This window comes from Myotis myotis, unplaced genomic scaffold, assembly GCF_014108235.1.
Source record: "Myotis myotis isolate mMyoMyo1 unplaced genomic scaffold, mMyoMyo1.p scaffold_m19_p_1, whole genome shotgun sequence".
In the NCBI taxonomy this organism is placed as follows: domain Eukaryota; kingdom Metazoa; phylum Chordata; class Mammalia; order Chiroptera; family Vespertilionidae; genus Myotis; species Myotis myotis.
In genome coordinates this window covers 94859444-94872754 of record NW_023416313.1, presented here as the reverse complement: position 1 = coordinate 94872754, position 13311 = coordinate 94859444, and the positions used below count along the sequence as shown (strand labels likewise).

The 13311-nt window shown below is 43.1% G+C and overlaps 1 pseudogene; it reads right to left on the bottom strand.

Annotated features, from left to right (window-relative positions):
- Positions 1 to 6922: 6922 nt before the first annotated feature.
- On the bottom strand, positions 6923 to 8208 carry LOC118666371 (annotated as a pseudogene).
- Positions 8209 to 13311: the final 5103 nt, after the last annotated feature.

The window sequence follows — 13311 nt, the reverse complement described above, 5'->3', positions numbered from 1 at the left end:
TTTTGTAATCAAAGAAAACATGATAATTTCAAGAGAAACATCAAAAGTGCTTTATTCAAAGTAATGTCCATTGTTAGCTACACATTTTCCCCATCTTTCAGGTAATTTGTGGATACCGTCCCAATAGGACTTTTCTTGTTTTGAGGCAAACCATTCAGAGACCCAATTTTCTACTTCTTCGTACGTTTTGAAGTGCTGCTCAGAAAGTGCGTGTGCCATCGATCAGAACAAGTGGGAATCTGAAGGAGCAGGGTCTGGTGAATACAGCGGGTGGGTTAATACTTCCCAGGCAAGAGCTCTTAACGTGTCTTTAACTGGTTTTGAAGTGTGTGATGGTGCGTTATCGTGAAGCAAAATTACTTTGCTGTGTCTTCTGGCCCATTCTGATTGTTTCATGATCAAAGCTTGGTTCAAATTGATTATTTGTTATCAGTATTGGTCAGTATTAATGGTTTCACCTGGTTTTAGAAGCTCATAATACACCATACCTTCCTGATCCCACCAAACGCAGAGCGAGCATTGTCTTCTTTCCGAAGTGATTTGGCCTTGCAGTCGATGTTGATGGTTGACCTGGATTAACCCATGATGTGCATTTGGATTCTCAAAATAAATCCACTTTTCAATCCCAGTCACAATTCGATGCAAAAAAGACTTTCTTTCGTGCCGTTGAAGCAACATTTTACTGATGACTTTTTGGTTTTCCATTTGTCTTTCGTTCAGTTGATGTGGCGCCCATTTTCCTTCCTTTTAAATCTTTCCCATTGATTGTAAATGATCGGAAATTGTTTGCTGAGCAACGTTTAATCTTTCTGCAAGTTGTTTCTGAGCTTGACACGCATCTTCATCCAATAATGCTTGTAATGGTCTTCAAACTTTTTCGATTGACCTGGACATTCTTTGTCTTTCACATCGAAATCATCACTTTTAAAGTGTTTAAACCAGCGTTCACAAGTATCTTGAGATGGAGCATGTTCACCATAAGCTTCCTGAAGTATACGATAACTTTTTCTTCAAAATAAAGTAATGAATTAAAACTTCCCTCAAATGCCCTTTTTTGGGCACGAAATTCGACATTTTTAAGCATAAAAATATCTATGATGTTAACACCTTCAGCAAATTTGACATACGAAGTTTTGAAGCTTGCTGTCAATACAACAAAATAGCATACATATCAAATCACATATATATCAACATATGTGTAACTCCATCTATTGAAAACAATTTGCATTATTAACTGGTACACCTAGTATTTTAAAGACTTTATTATTGAAAGTATTACATATGTCCCCCTTTTTCCCCCATTGACCCCTTGTAGCTAACTGCCACCCTCCACCCCCCCACACCCCCCCCCCCCACACACACACACACACACACTATTGGCCTGTAATTCTCTTTCTTTGTAGTGTCTTTATCTGGTTTTGGAATTAGGATAATGCTGGCCTCAGGAAAAGAATTTGGAAGTGTTTCTTCCTCTTGGATTTTCTGAAATAGTTTGAGGAGAATAGGTATTAGTTCTTCTTTGAGTGTTTGTTAAAACTTCCCTGTTTAGCCATCCGGATCAGGGCTTTTGTTTGTTGGGAGTTTTTTTTATTACTACTTCAATATCATCAGTTGTTATTGGCCTATTCAGGTTTTCTGATTCTTCCTGATTCAGTTTTTGGAGATTGTGTTATTCTAGGAATTTGTCCATTTCATTCAAATTGTCCAGCTTGTTGGCATATCGTTGCTCATAGTATTTTCTTACAATTCTTTGTATTTCTGTGATGTCAATGGTTACTTCACCGCTTTTGTTTCTAATTTTAATTATTTGGGTCCTCTATCTTTGTTTCTTGATGAGTCTGGCTAAAGGTTCATTATCTCGTTTATCTTTTCAAAGAACCAGCTCTTGGTTTCATTGATCTTTTGTATTTTTTTCAGTCTCTGTGTCATTTATTTTCACTCTGATCTTTATAATTTCCTTTCTTCTACTTACTCTAGGCTTTTCTTCTTGTTCTTTTTCTAATTCTTTAAGTTGTAGGGTTAAATAGTATATTATTAATTTTTCTTGTATTTTGAGGTAGGTCTGTAGTGCTATTATGAACTTCCCTCTTAGGACTGCTTTTGCTGTGTCCCAGAGATTTTGGATTGTTGTGTTTTCATAGTCATTTGTTTCCAGGATGTTTTTTATTTTTTTCTTGATCTCATTGGTAATCCAGTAATTGTTTAATAACATGCTATTTAGCCTCCATGAGTTTGAATGTTTTTGAGTTTTTACTGTAGTTGATTCCTAACTTCATTCCATTATGATCTGAGAAGATGCTTGATATGATTTCAATCTTCTTGAACTTGTAGAGACTTGTTTTGTGTCCTAACATGGTCTCTCTTTAAGAATGACCCATGTGCACTTGAGAAGAATGTATATTTTACAGCTTTGGGGTCAGTTATTCTATAAATGTCAAATCCATCTGATCCAGTGTGTCATTTAGACTCACTGTTTCCTTGTTAATTTTTTGTCTGAAAGATGTATCCCGTGAAGTCAACAGGGTGTTAAAACCCCTGATTATAACTATATTGCTGTCAATCTCTCCCTTAAAGTCCTCTAGAAGTTTTTTTTATTATAGTTAGGTGCTCCTATATTGGGTACATATATGTTTCCCAGGGTTATATCCTCTTGTTGGATCAATCCCTTTAGTATTATATAGTGACCTTTATTGTCTCTTGTGATGGCCTTCATTTTGAAGTCTATTTTGTCAGATATGAGTATTGCCACAGCAACTTCTTTCTGTTTCCATTTGCATGGAAATTTTTTCCATCCCTTCACTTTTATCCTGTATGAGTCTTTTGTTCTGAGGTGGGTTTCTTCTATATCTGGGTTATGTTTTCATGTTCATTCAGCTACCTATATCTTTTGATTGGAGCATTTAAGCCATTTACATTTAAGGTTATTATTGATAGGTACTTATTGATAGTCATTTTAATTCTGTATGGCTATGTTTTCTCTCTCTCTCTCCCTCTCTCTCTCTCTCTTTCTCTCTCTTCTTGTTATAGCAGTCCCTTTAGCTTTCTTGCAGTGCTGGTTTGGTGGTAGCTTTTTTTTTTTTTGGTCTGGGAAGCTCTTTATTTCACCATCTATTTTGAATGATAGCCTTGATAGATATAGTAATCTTGGTTTCAGATCCTTGCTTTTCATTACCTGGAATACTTCATTCCATTTCCTTCTGGCTGTAGAGTTTCTGATGAGAAATCAGCTGACAGCCTTGTGAGAGTTCCTTTGTAGGTAACAAATTGCTTTTCTCTTGCTGCCTCTAAGATTTTCTCTGTGTCTTTAATTTTTGGCATCTAAATTATGATGTGTCTGGGAATGGACCTGTTTGGGTTCTTGCTTGGCACTCTCTGTGCCTCCTGAACTTGTGTGACTTTTTCCTTTACCAGGTTAGGGAAGTGTTCTGCCATTATTTCTTTAAACACGTTTTCTATCCCTTGCTCACTTTCTTCCCCTTCTGGTAGTCCTATGATGCGAATATTGTTACATTTCATGTCCCACAGCTCCCTTAAGCTGTCCTCTTGTTTTTTAATTGGTTTTTCTTTTTTAAAATATATTTTTTATTTCAGAGAGGAAGGGAGAAGGAGAGAGAGATAGAAACATCAATAATGAGAGAGAGTCATTGATAGGCTGCCTCCTGCATGCCCCACATGGGATCGAGTCAAAACCTGGACATGTGCCCTGACCAGGAATCAAACCATGACCTTCTGGCTCATAGGTCAACACTCAACCACTGAGCCATGCTGGCTCGGCATTTTTGTTGTTGTTGTTTTGGTTCTCTGAGTGATTTTTCTTCCCTGTCTTCTAATTCACTGATCAAATCCTTTGTTTCCCCTCATCTGCTGTGTATTCCTTCCACTGTGTTCTTTATTAGTGCTATGTCATTTTTCGTATTTACTATATCTTTTCTTATGCTGTTGAGCATCTTTGCTATCATTATTCTGAACTCTATGCCTAATAAATTTCTTATCTCCATTTCATTTAGCTCTTCTTCTGGAGAATTCTCTTGTTATTTTGTTTTGGGCTTGTCTCCCCATTTTGGCTGCCTGTTTAGGTATGTGTGTGTGTATTAGGTAGATCTGCTATGCCTCCCAATCTCTAGTGCAGGAAATGTCACATACTGTTTCTGACTAGCTGTCAGCTATCCATAGCTTATGGATCCCTCTGCTGGGGCTGGATGCCTTTGGAAAGGACCAGATGTGCACCAAGCTCTGCTTTTCCTAGCCCCAGGTCCAGAAATAAATCAGGTGAAGACTCAAAGCCTCCAGAGATCCGCCTCTGCCTGCAGTCAGATTGTATTGAGTCTTGATTAGCTTCAGGTTATTGACCACAGAGTAGAGTGAGAGGTTTTCCAACAGGGTGGGGCAATTGTTTCCCCCCTAGGCAACAGCTGCCTGGAAGATAAATGTCTGCCCGAGAAAGATGTCCTCTGCAGTGTGAGGGAATGACTCAGCACAAGAAAACAGGGTTTCTGCCTTCTGAGCTTTAACCCCTGGGCCCCCAACCCTGGCTTCTGCTCCCACAGCTCCAGTCCACTCTGCCTCCTTCTACCAGAACCCAAGGTGAGTGGCTGCACACAAAATTTTGTGTGTTGGATCTTTCAGAGGGTACCTGCATTTCTATCTATCTCTCCCTGGCAGATAGCAACCCTGCTGCTTTTCACAGCTTCATGTTATGTGGTCACCTTTCTCAGTTCTGGTGCTCTGGGCTGGGGAGCCCAGTTCGGGGTTTAGACCCCATATTCTCTGTGAAGCTTCTTATTTCCCCTTCAATTTTGAATGATAGCCTTGCTGGATAGAGTATTCTTGGATTCAGTCCTTTGCTTTGCATCACTGTAAATTTCCGTCCATTCTTTTCTGGCCTGATGTGTTTCTGTTGAGAAATCATTTGATAATCTAATGGGAGATCCCTTGTATGTAACTTTCCATCTCTCTCTTGCAGCCTGTAACATTCTCTCTTTGTCCTGAACATTTGCCAGGGTAATTATGATGTGTCTTGGTGTGGGTCTTTTGGGTTCACCTTGTTGGGGACTCTCTATGCTTGTGTGATTTTTTTCTTCCCCACCTCTGGGACGTTTTCTGATATTATTTCTTCAAATAGGTTTCCCAATCCTTGTTCCTCTTTCTGTTGTTCTGGCACCCCTATTATTCGTATGTTGTTTCATTTCATGTTGTCCCAAAGCTCCCTTAGGTTCTCCTCCTGTCTCTTAATTTTTTTCTCCAATTGCAGTACAGTTTGGGTGTGTTTTGCTTCCTTGTCTTCTAATTCACTAATTTGGTCCTCCGCTTCTCCTAGTCTACTGTTGATACTTTCAATGGTATATCGCTCTTCATTTCTTCTTGGGTCTTACATAAGTTATTGATTTTTTCATCTGTTTCTTCTTGTTTCTTGCATAAGTTGTTGATTTTTTCCTCCATCTGGTTTATGCACTCTAGGACCCTTATTCTGAATTCTTTTTCTGTCATGTTGCATGCCTCTGTATCACTTAGCTGCTTTTCTGGCGAGTCCTCCTTTTCTTTCCTTTGAGGGTTTCTTTGTCTACCCATGTTTGATCTCACTGACATATCTAGATGTTGAGTCGTTCAGTGGCTGCTCCCTGGGTAGCAGTGGCTCCTCGGGCTGTGGTTGCTCCTCGGGCGGTTGCGGTAGCAGCTGCTCCTCAGTTGGCAGCAGCTCCTCTGGTGGGTGCTGTTCACAGCTGTGGTGGCTCTTCTGGCTGGTTGGGGGAGGTTTCACGTACAGCTGCTGTTCCTCAGACAGAGGGTGTGGTGATCATGAGGCTGCTGTTGCTTGGATCTTTCCGCGAGAAGCAGGACTACATGAAGTCGCGCTGTCCCAGATCCAGTGTCTCCGGGTTAGCAGCCGATCTCTGGATGCCAGGTCTTTGGGTGTACAGTATACATTTCCAAAAAACAGCCACTCAAGATGGCGCAGTCTCCGCGGCTGAGCCGGCGCTCCGGGAGAGATTTCAGCCGCAGTCTCCAACTTTCAATCCGCTTTCTCAAGGATTCCTCTGCCGTTCCCCAGGTACCAGAGTCTTGCTAAAGTGAATTCCACTCCATGGGGTCAGCCCGGGTACAACAGTTCATCCACTGTAATCATGGCCAGTCCTCACAGCCAGTCAACCTTGGGCTCCAGCAGAGGGAGGGCCGAGTGGACTGGAGTTGCGTGAGCAGAAGCCAAAGTTGGGGGATCTGGGGTTGGAGCTCAGAAGGCAGACACTCCGGTTCTAGACCCCATATTCTCAGTGGGAACCCCCCATAGCTGAGTTATCCCTCTGGACCTTCAGCTGCTGTCTGTGGGAGCCCGGGCAGCCCTTTCACACCTTCACACTTCCTACCAGTCTCTATGCAGGCTCCACTTTCCATCCTTGGTTATCAGGTTCTCTCCAGCTAGTCTTTAGTTGATTATTCAGGATAGTTTTTCTGTATTTTAGTTGTAATTCCAGTTTGGTCCTGGGAGAGTGTCAATGTAGCTTCCACTTACTCCACCACCATTTTGGAACTCTCATAACATCCTATTTTAGATTGATAACAAGTTTGATAGCTTGTTATTCCTAAACTTTACTCTTTTACTTCTCCCCCTCACATTTTTTTTTTCCAAATTATACCAAGGTAATAAATGCTGTTTATGACTTCTTTAAATTTACATGGTGCTCCAACATAGTAATACCTCATGAATTGGAAAAAACAAAACAAAACAAAACACCCACAAATACATTTACAGTAGTATCATTGGTCACCAAAATGGAGAGGGAAAGGAAATTTTACAATTGCGAGAGTACACAAATGTTCTCATTAAGGCAGTATTGACCCAGATGACCATGTAGTATCTGCCCCCTCAAACACCTCACAACTCTGAAATGCCCATTGTGACGAATGTGTCATCATGCATTATTTTCTAAATTCTCACATGTTCTTCATTTTCTGATTCATGTGTTGAACTGGGAGTAGGAAGTTGGTCATAGACATTGTGCCCTCCTTCCCTTTCTGGACCAAAAATTGAAGCAATCACATCCACTGCCAGGCCAGCTGTAGCCTTGGCCTCTTCATCTGAAGCGGCCAACTGAGGATTAACTTCAACAAGATCCAGTGCTGATAGCAACTCTGTGTTGTGTATTTTCTCAGTAATATACATGCCTTTTCAATATGTCAGTCCTCCTACAACAGGAGTTCCTGTGGCTGGAGCCAGTGTAGGGTCAAATGCATCAATATCAAAGCTCAGATGGATTGGCCTTTGTCTTTTTCCAATCAGTAGATTGAATGTCTGTTCCATGACCTTCTGGATACCAAGTCTATGTCTCTTATGGAAAAATACTGGATATCATAATTCTTTAAAATAAAATGTTCAGGAGGGTCCATCTCTTAGACCAGTGGTTGGCAAACTGCGGCTCATCAAACCACAGCTCGCGAGCCACATGCGGCTCTTTGGCCCCTTGAGTGTGTCTCTTCCACAAAATACCGACTTCTGTGCATGGGCCATGAAGTTTTAATCGTACTGTACGTGCACGCCCGCATGTGGTATTTTGTGGAAGAGCCACACTCAAGGGGCCAAAGAGCCGCATGTGGCTCGCGAGCTGCGGTTTGCCAACCACTGTCTTAGACCAATATACACAAGACTTGGGGAAGAGATACAAGGTTTGATCCAGGAAAATCCTGGGAGCTGTAGCACCTTGTCCTGTAGTTCTTTGAGGAGAAATGAAACTGGCTGTCCATGGAGACATCCAGATGAAGTGGTGAGGGATGTATTGATGTCAGCATGGGTATTAACCCAGATCACAGGTCTGGGCAGTGTCGGGCGTGGCCACTAATGGTACCAATTGCCAGGCTGTGGTCTCCTGACACTGTGACACAGCTGTAGCCTCCTGATACTGCTCTACTACCTAACTCAGACAGTTCCTGGCTGGTGAGGCCCACCGAGCGACGGTTTGCTGTCAGGTTGTTGTACAGATCCTCTTTGGGGACTGGAGTGAAACTCAAATCTCCAAAGTCCTTTAGGCCGCAGCCCAAATTGGAGAGCATTTTCATCATGCCAGTTTCTCTAATAGCAGCAGGACCATATTCCACTCCTTTTCTTTTCTGTCTCCGTGAGAATGGGGCTCCAATCACAGCCATGGAGCAGACAGACTTTTCAAGAATGAATTGCAGTTGTGTCCGGAGATGCGAGAGGCTGCTGCTTAAGAACATGGTGGGCAGTACGGAATGTTGCCAAGCGACCGTCTCCCTCACATTTTAAGTTATTATTGATATTTCAGTTTACATATTTTTATATTGTGTATACAATAATGTTGTAGTTATGGTAATTTTTAATATGTTTGGTTTTTAGCTTTTTAAGCTAGAGTTGTAAGTGAATTATGCACCACCATTACCATATTACAGAATCTATCTTTGACCATATATTTACCATTGCCAGTGAGTTTTCCACTAACTTGTTATTTTTTTATCTTAATTAGTGTCCCTTTACTTCCACTCAAAGAGCACCCTTTAGGATTTCTAGTGGCCATGAATTCCCTCTCAGCTTTTGTTTGTTCAGGAAAATTTTTATTTCTCCTTCATTTCTGAAAGACAGGTTTACTGGGTATAGTATTCTTGGTTATAATTATTTTCTTTCAATATTTTAAATCTGCTGATAGTCTTACAGGGGTTCCCTTATATGTAACATTTTTCCTTGCTGTTTTCAAAATTCTTTCTTTGACTTTTGGTAATTCAATTATACTGTGTCTCAGTGTAGCCCTGTTAGGGTTCAACCTATTTGGGGTCCTTTGTACCTCATGGATCTGCATGTCTGTTTCTCTCCTGAGGTTTGGGAAGTTTTCAGCCATTATTGCTTTAGATATACTTTCTTTTCTCCTTGTGAAATTCCCCTATTGCAGCTATTATTTCTTTTGGTTGTGTCACATAAATCCCTTAGGCTTTCTTCACTCCTTTTGTTCTTTTTTTCTTAATTTTTACCTATTTATTTTAGAGAGAGAGAGAGGAATGAAGAAAAAGAAAGAGAGAAACATTGATTTGTTGCTCCACCTATTTATGCATTCATTGGTTGATGATTCCTGTATGTGCCCTGACTGTGGATCAAACCTGCCACCTTGGCATATCGGGACAACACTCCAACTAACTGACCTACCCAGCCAGAGCAACTCTTCATATTCTCTCTCTCTCTCTCTCTCTCTCTCTCTCTCTCTCTAAGATAATTTTAAATGTCCTGTGTTCTAGGTCATTTTTTCTTCAGGATCAGGTCGGCTTTTGAAGTTCCCTATTGAGTTATTCAGTATAGTCCTTGTATTTTTTCAGCTCCAGGATTTAAAAAAAAATGTTTTCATTTATTTTTGTTTTTAGAGAGAGGAAGAGAGAGGGATACAGAGATAGAAATATTGATGCTAGAGAAGCATCATTGATTGGCTGTCTCCTGCTCACTCCCTACTTGAGATTGATAGCCTGATCAGGAATTAAATCTGTGACCTCATTTTTTGTTTGGGGTTTTTTGTTTTGTTTTCTTTTGTTTTTGTTAATCCTCACCCAAGGATATTTTTCCATTGCTTTTTAGAGAGAGTGGAAGAGAAAGGGAAAGACAGAAGTATCAGTGTGAGAGAAACACATCGATTGGTTGCTTTCTCCACCCGCCCTGACGGGGGCCCAGGACGGGGAGGAGCCTGCAACCGAGGTACATGCCCTTAACCAGAATCAAACCCAGAACCCTTCAGTCCACAGGCCGACGCTCTATCCACTGAGCCAAACCAGCTAGGGCCAAACTTGTGACCACTTGGTTCCTGGGTTGTCGCTCAACCGCTGAGCCACACCGGCTAGGCTCTAGGATTTTTTTTTTAATGGTCTCTGTTTCTTCGTTAAACATTTTGTTTGGTGCATTATTTTCCTAATTTTGTTTAGTTGTTTGTGTTCTTCTAGTTCACTCAATTTCCTTAAGAGGATTATTCTGAATTCTTTAACAGATCACAGACCTCTATTTCTTTAGGGTCAGTTATTGGAGCTTTATTTGTTTCCTTTTGGTGGTGTCACATTTACCTGTTTTTATTTATGATCCTTGATTCCTTACATTGGTGTGTGTGCATCTGAGTAAATTAGTGTCCCTAATTTTCTTTTCCAGATTTTACAGGTTTGCTTTGAGTGAGTTTTCCCCTAGACCATGGGTGGGCAAACTTTTTGACTCGAGGGCCACAATGGGTTCTTAAACTGGACCGGAGGGCCGGAACAAAAGCATGGATGGAGTGTTTGTGTGAACTAATATAAATTCAAAGTAAACATCATTACATAAAAGGGTACGGTCTTTTTTTTTTTTTAGTTTTATTCATTTCAAACGGGCCGGATCCGGCCCGTGGGCCGTAGTTTGCCCATGGCTGCCCTAGACAGACCAGTTTGGGGTTTTGAATGTGTCTGCTGGTAACATCCTTGGGGAGGTAGGACCTGCCATCAGGGTCTATTTTGGGGCAAAGCCACTGCCTGAGCCCTGCGGTCAGGGTGGGGGGTGCTGCTGCCGGGAGTCAGGATTGCTGGTTTCCTGCCCACGTGAGGCTAAGGGTGGGCAGTGCTTGGGTGCTCTCGTCAGGCTGACAAAACCGTTGGTACTAGGATACTAAGCAGGGGGTGGTCTCTGAATTAGTTTCCATGCCCCCACGGCAGGGGCAGCAGAATAAGCCCCAGGGCCGGGGTGGCTTATTGTTTAGGGACCCAAATCAGGAGGATATTAGTAAGTAAGGAATTCTCTGGTCAGATAGGGCCACAGGATTTGCTCTGCAGGTTGGGAAACCGTAGAATGTGCTCTCAGCTCAAGTGCCCCTGTAAGCAGGGGTATTAGATAGCTACACAGCTAGCTTCCTGTGTGCCTGGTCAGGTTCAGGCGGCTGAAGGCTGCACTCAGCAATGGGCTACACATCGTTTCCCTGACCGAACAGGAGGACGCTGGCTTGCTCTGCAGAGGATCAGCTTTGGACTCGGCTCTAGTGTTGCCGGCTAAGCAGCTTCCATGCGTTCCTACTCAGGCTTCCTGGTTGGGTGGGGCTCTGAGTGAGCGCCCCTTCTTGGGTGGATCCGGATGGCCAAGTCCAAGCCACCTCCCAGGCGCTCCTGGTCAGGCGTTGTGGTTGGGAGGGGTGAGGAGCTACACCAGCTGTGGGCAGAGCTATAAAATAGCTGCACTCCCTGCGCGGGGTCAACACGCTCCAGCTGCAGGCCTGCCTCCCAGGCTCCTGCTCACACTGTGCACCATCCTGGCTTTGCAGGTGGGGGAAGCAGCTGACCAGGACTACTCCTTGGACTGCCGGTAGGAACTTGGTCTGCCAAGTCCCAAGTGGTGGTGGTTGCCTGGCTCTGTGCCCCTTCTCCATCACAATCAGATTCCTAGCGGCGGAGCCCATACATCCCCCTGTGATCCCCATGGGCTGGAACTGGAGTATAGGTTCCCATGACTCGACCCAGAGTTTTGGGGGTGGGAGCCGGCTGGCTGTCAGGCCCTGGGCTCTGTAGGCTCAGGGGAGAGCTCTCCGTGTGGTGCTGTGCTGGCCGGGGGAGGGGCAGTGCAGTCTGTGTAGCACCTCCTCTCGCCCTCGCAATGTTTGTCTGGCTCTCTGAGGTGCAGGGTGCTTCAGCCTTACCCGTGTTCTGAGATTCCTCTCAGTGGTGTCTTATCCATGAACAGGTGGTCATTGTTCTTGTGAGGGGGATGAAGTCAGGAGTGACGTCTGTCACCAACGTGGAGTGACGTCTGTCACTCTCTGTGCCCTTCCTGCTTGGAGAGGATGATGTGGCCCTTGTGGCCGCTTATCCCGTCTCTGGCTGTGCTTTAGAACATCCGGGTAGCTTCACCTTGGCGTTACCCAGACTTTGCTTATGAGTAGACTTGGTGCACTGTGCTAAGCGCTGTGCAGAGCAAACCGCCCTGGGTTTAAAGCTTAGATACTCCTTGGATGAGAGAAATGTGCTTTCTGAAAATTGAAAGAAGAGAACAGTCACAGTGGAGGAAGTAAATTCCAGGTGAGTTAGTTAATTGTAGCACATTATAGTTATGCTTGATAAAGACTAAATGTCTCTTCTTTATGTAGTTAGCTTTAAACACAGACATTGAAATGAGAGAAAAATCCAGATCTCCTCAGTAGTGCTGGCTGTTGGTATACATCAGAATCACCTGTGGTGCTTAGCAAGCGCCAGGCTTATCCCAGACTTAACTGAACCAGAATATATAGATATGCGTCATATGCTCCTCCTAATTAAGAACTGAATAAACAGGCTCTGGCTGGGTAGCTCAATTGGTCAGAGCAGTGGTTCTCAACCTTCTGGCCCTTTAAATACAGTTCCTCATGTTGTGACCCAACCATAAAATTATTTCCGTTGCTACTTCATAACTGTAATGTTGCTACTGTTATGAATCGTAATGTAAATATCTGATATGCAGGATGGTCTTAGGCGACCCCTGTGAAAGGGTCGTTCAACCGCCAAAGGGGTCGCAACCCACAGGTTGAGAACCGCTGGGTTAGAGCATCACCCCCATACGCAGGGCTTGCAGGTTCGATCCCCAGTCAGGGCACATACAAGAGTCAACCATTCATTATTTATGAATGCATAAATAAGTGGAACAACAAATCAATGTTTCTCTTTCTCTCCTCTCTTTCTCTGTCTCTCTCTCTCCCCTCTCCCTCCCTGCCTCCCTTTCTCTCTCTTTCAAAGAAAAAGAATTGAATAAACAACAAAAACTGGTTTTATGCTTTTACCTTTATTAAAGAGTGAATTTTAGGTTCCTAGGAAGACTTTTTATACACAAATGGAAAGTAATTACTTGATTCTGACATGTCTTTTCCAAGGCTAAGGAATGACAATTCACCAGTTTTCACTCTGCAAATATCTAATCTGAGCAAAATTATAGTGGCTGTACCATTTTCCATTTCTTAAAAATGTGTCCTTTAAAAAATGTGTCATTTATCTGGCCATTTATTTGTGCTAGTAGTTGGTGCTTTTGTAGTTTGCTGACTCAGTGGAGGTTCTGGGTAGCCTCCACCTTCACCATAAATGATACCCGAGTTTTCTGGCGGCTGCTCTGTGGTCCCCATTGTTGATTCCTCTCTGGGACATTTCTGAGCGACTGCTGCTCTGTGCTCAGTAGTGATGCTTGGAAAAGGGTGCGGGAGGGATTTCCCTCAGCTGGTTCCCGTCTGGACTTCTGCGTTAGTCCTGTGGGGGTGTGACAGGCACTGTGGCTGGAAAGTGAGCACTAGGGGTGAATGCTAAGAACAACAAGCTTCAAGTTGTTTTCTTAAGCTCTCTGTCAACCAGGCAGAGGATGGC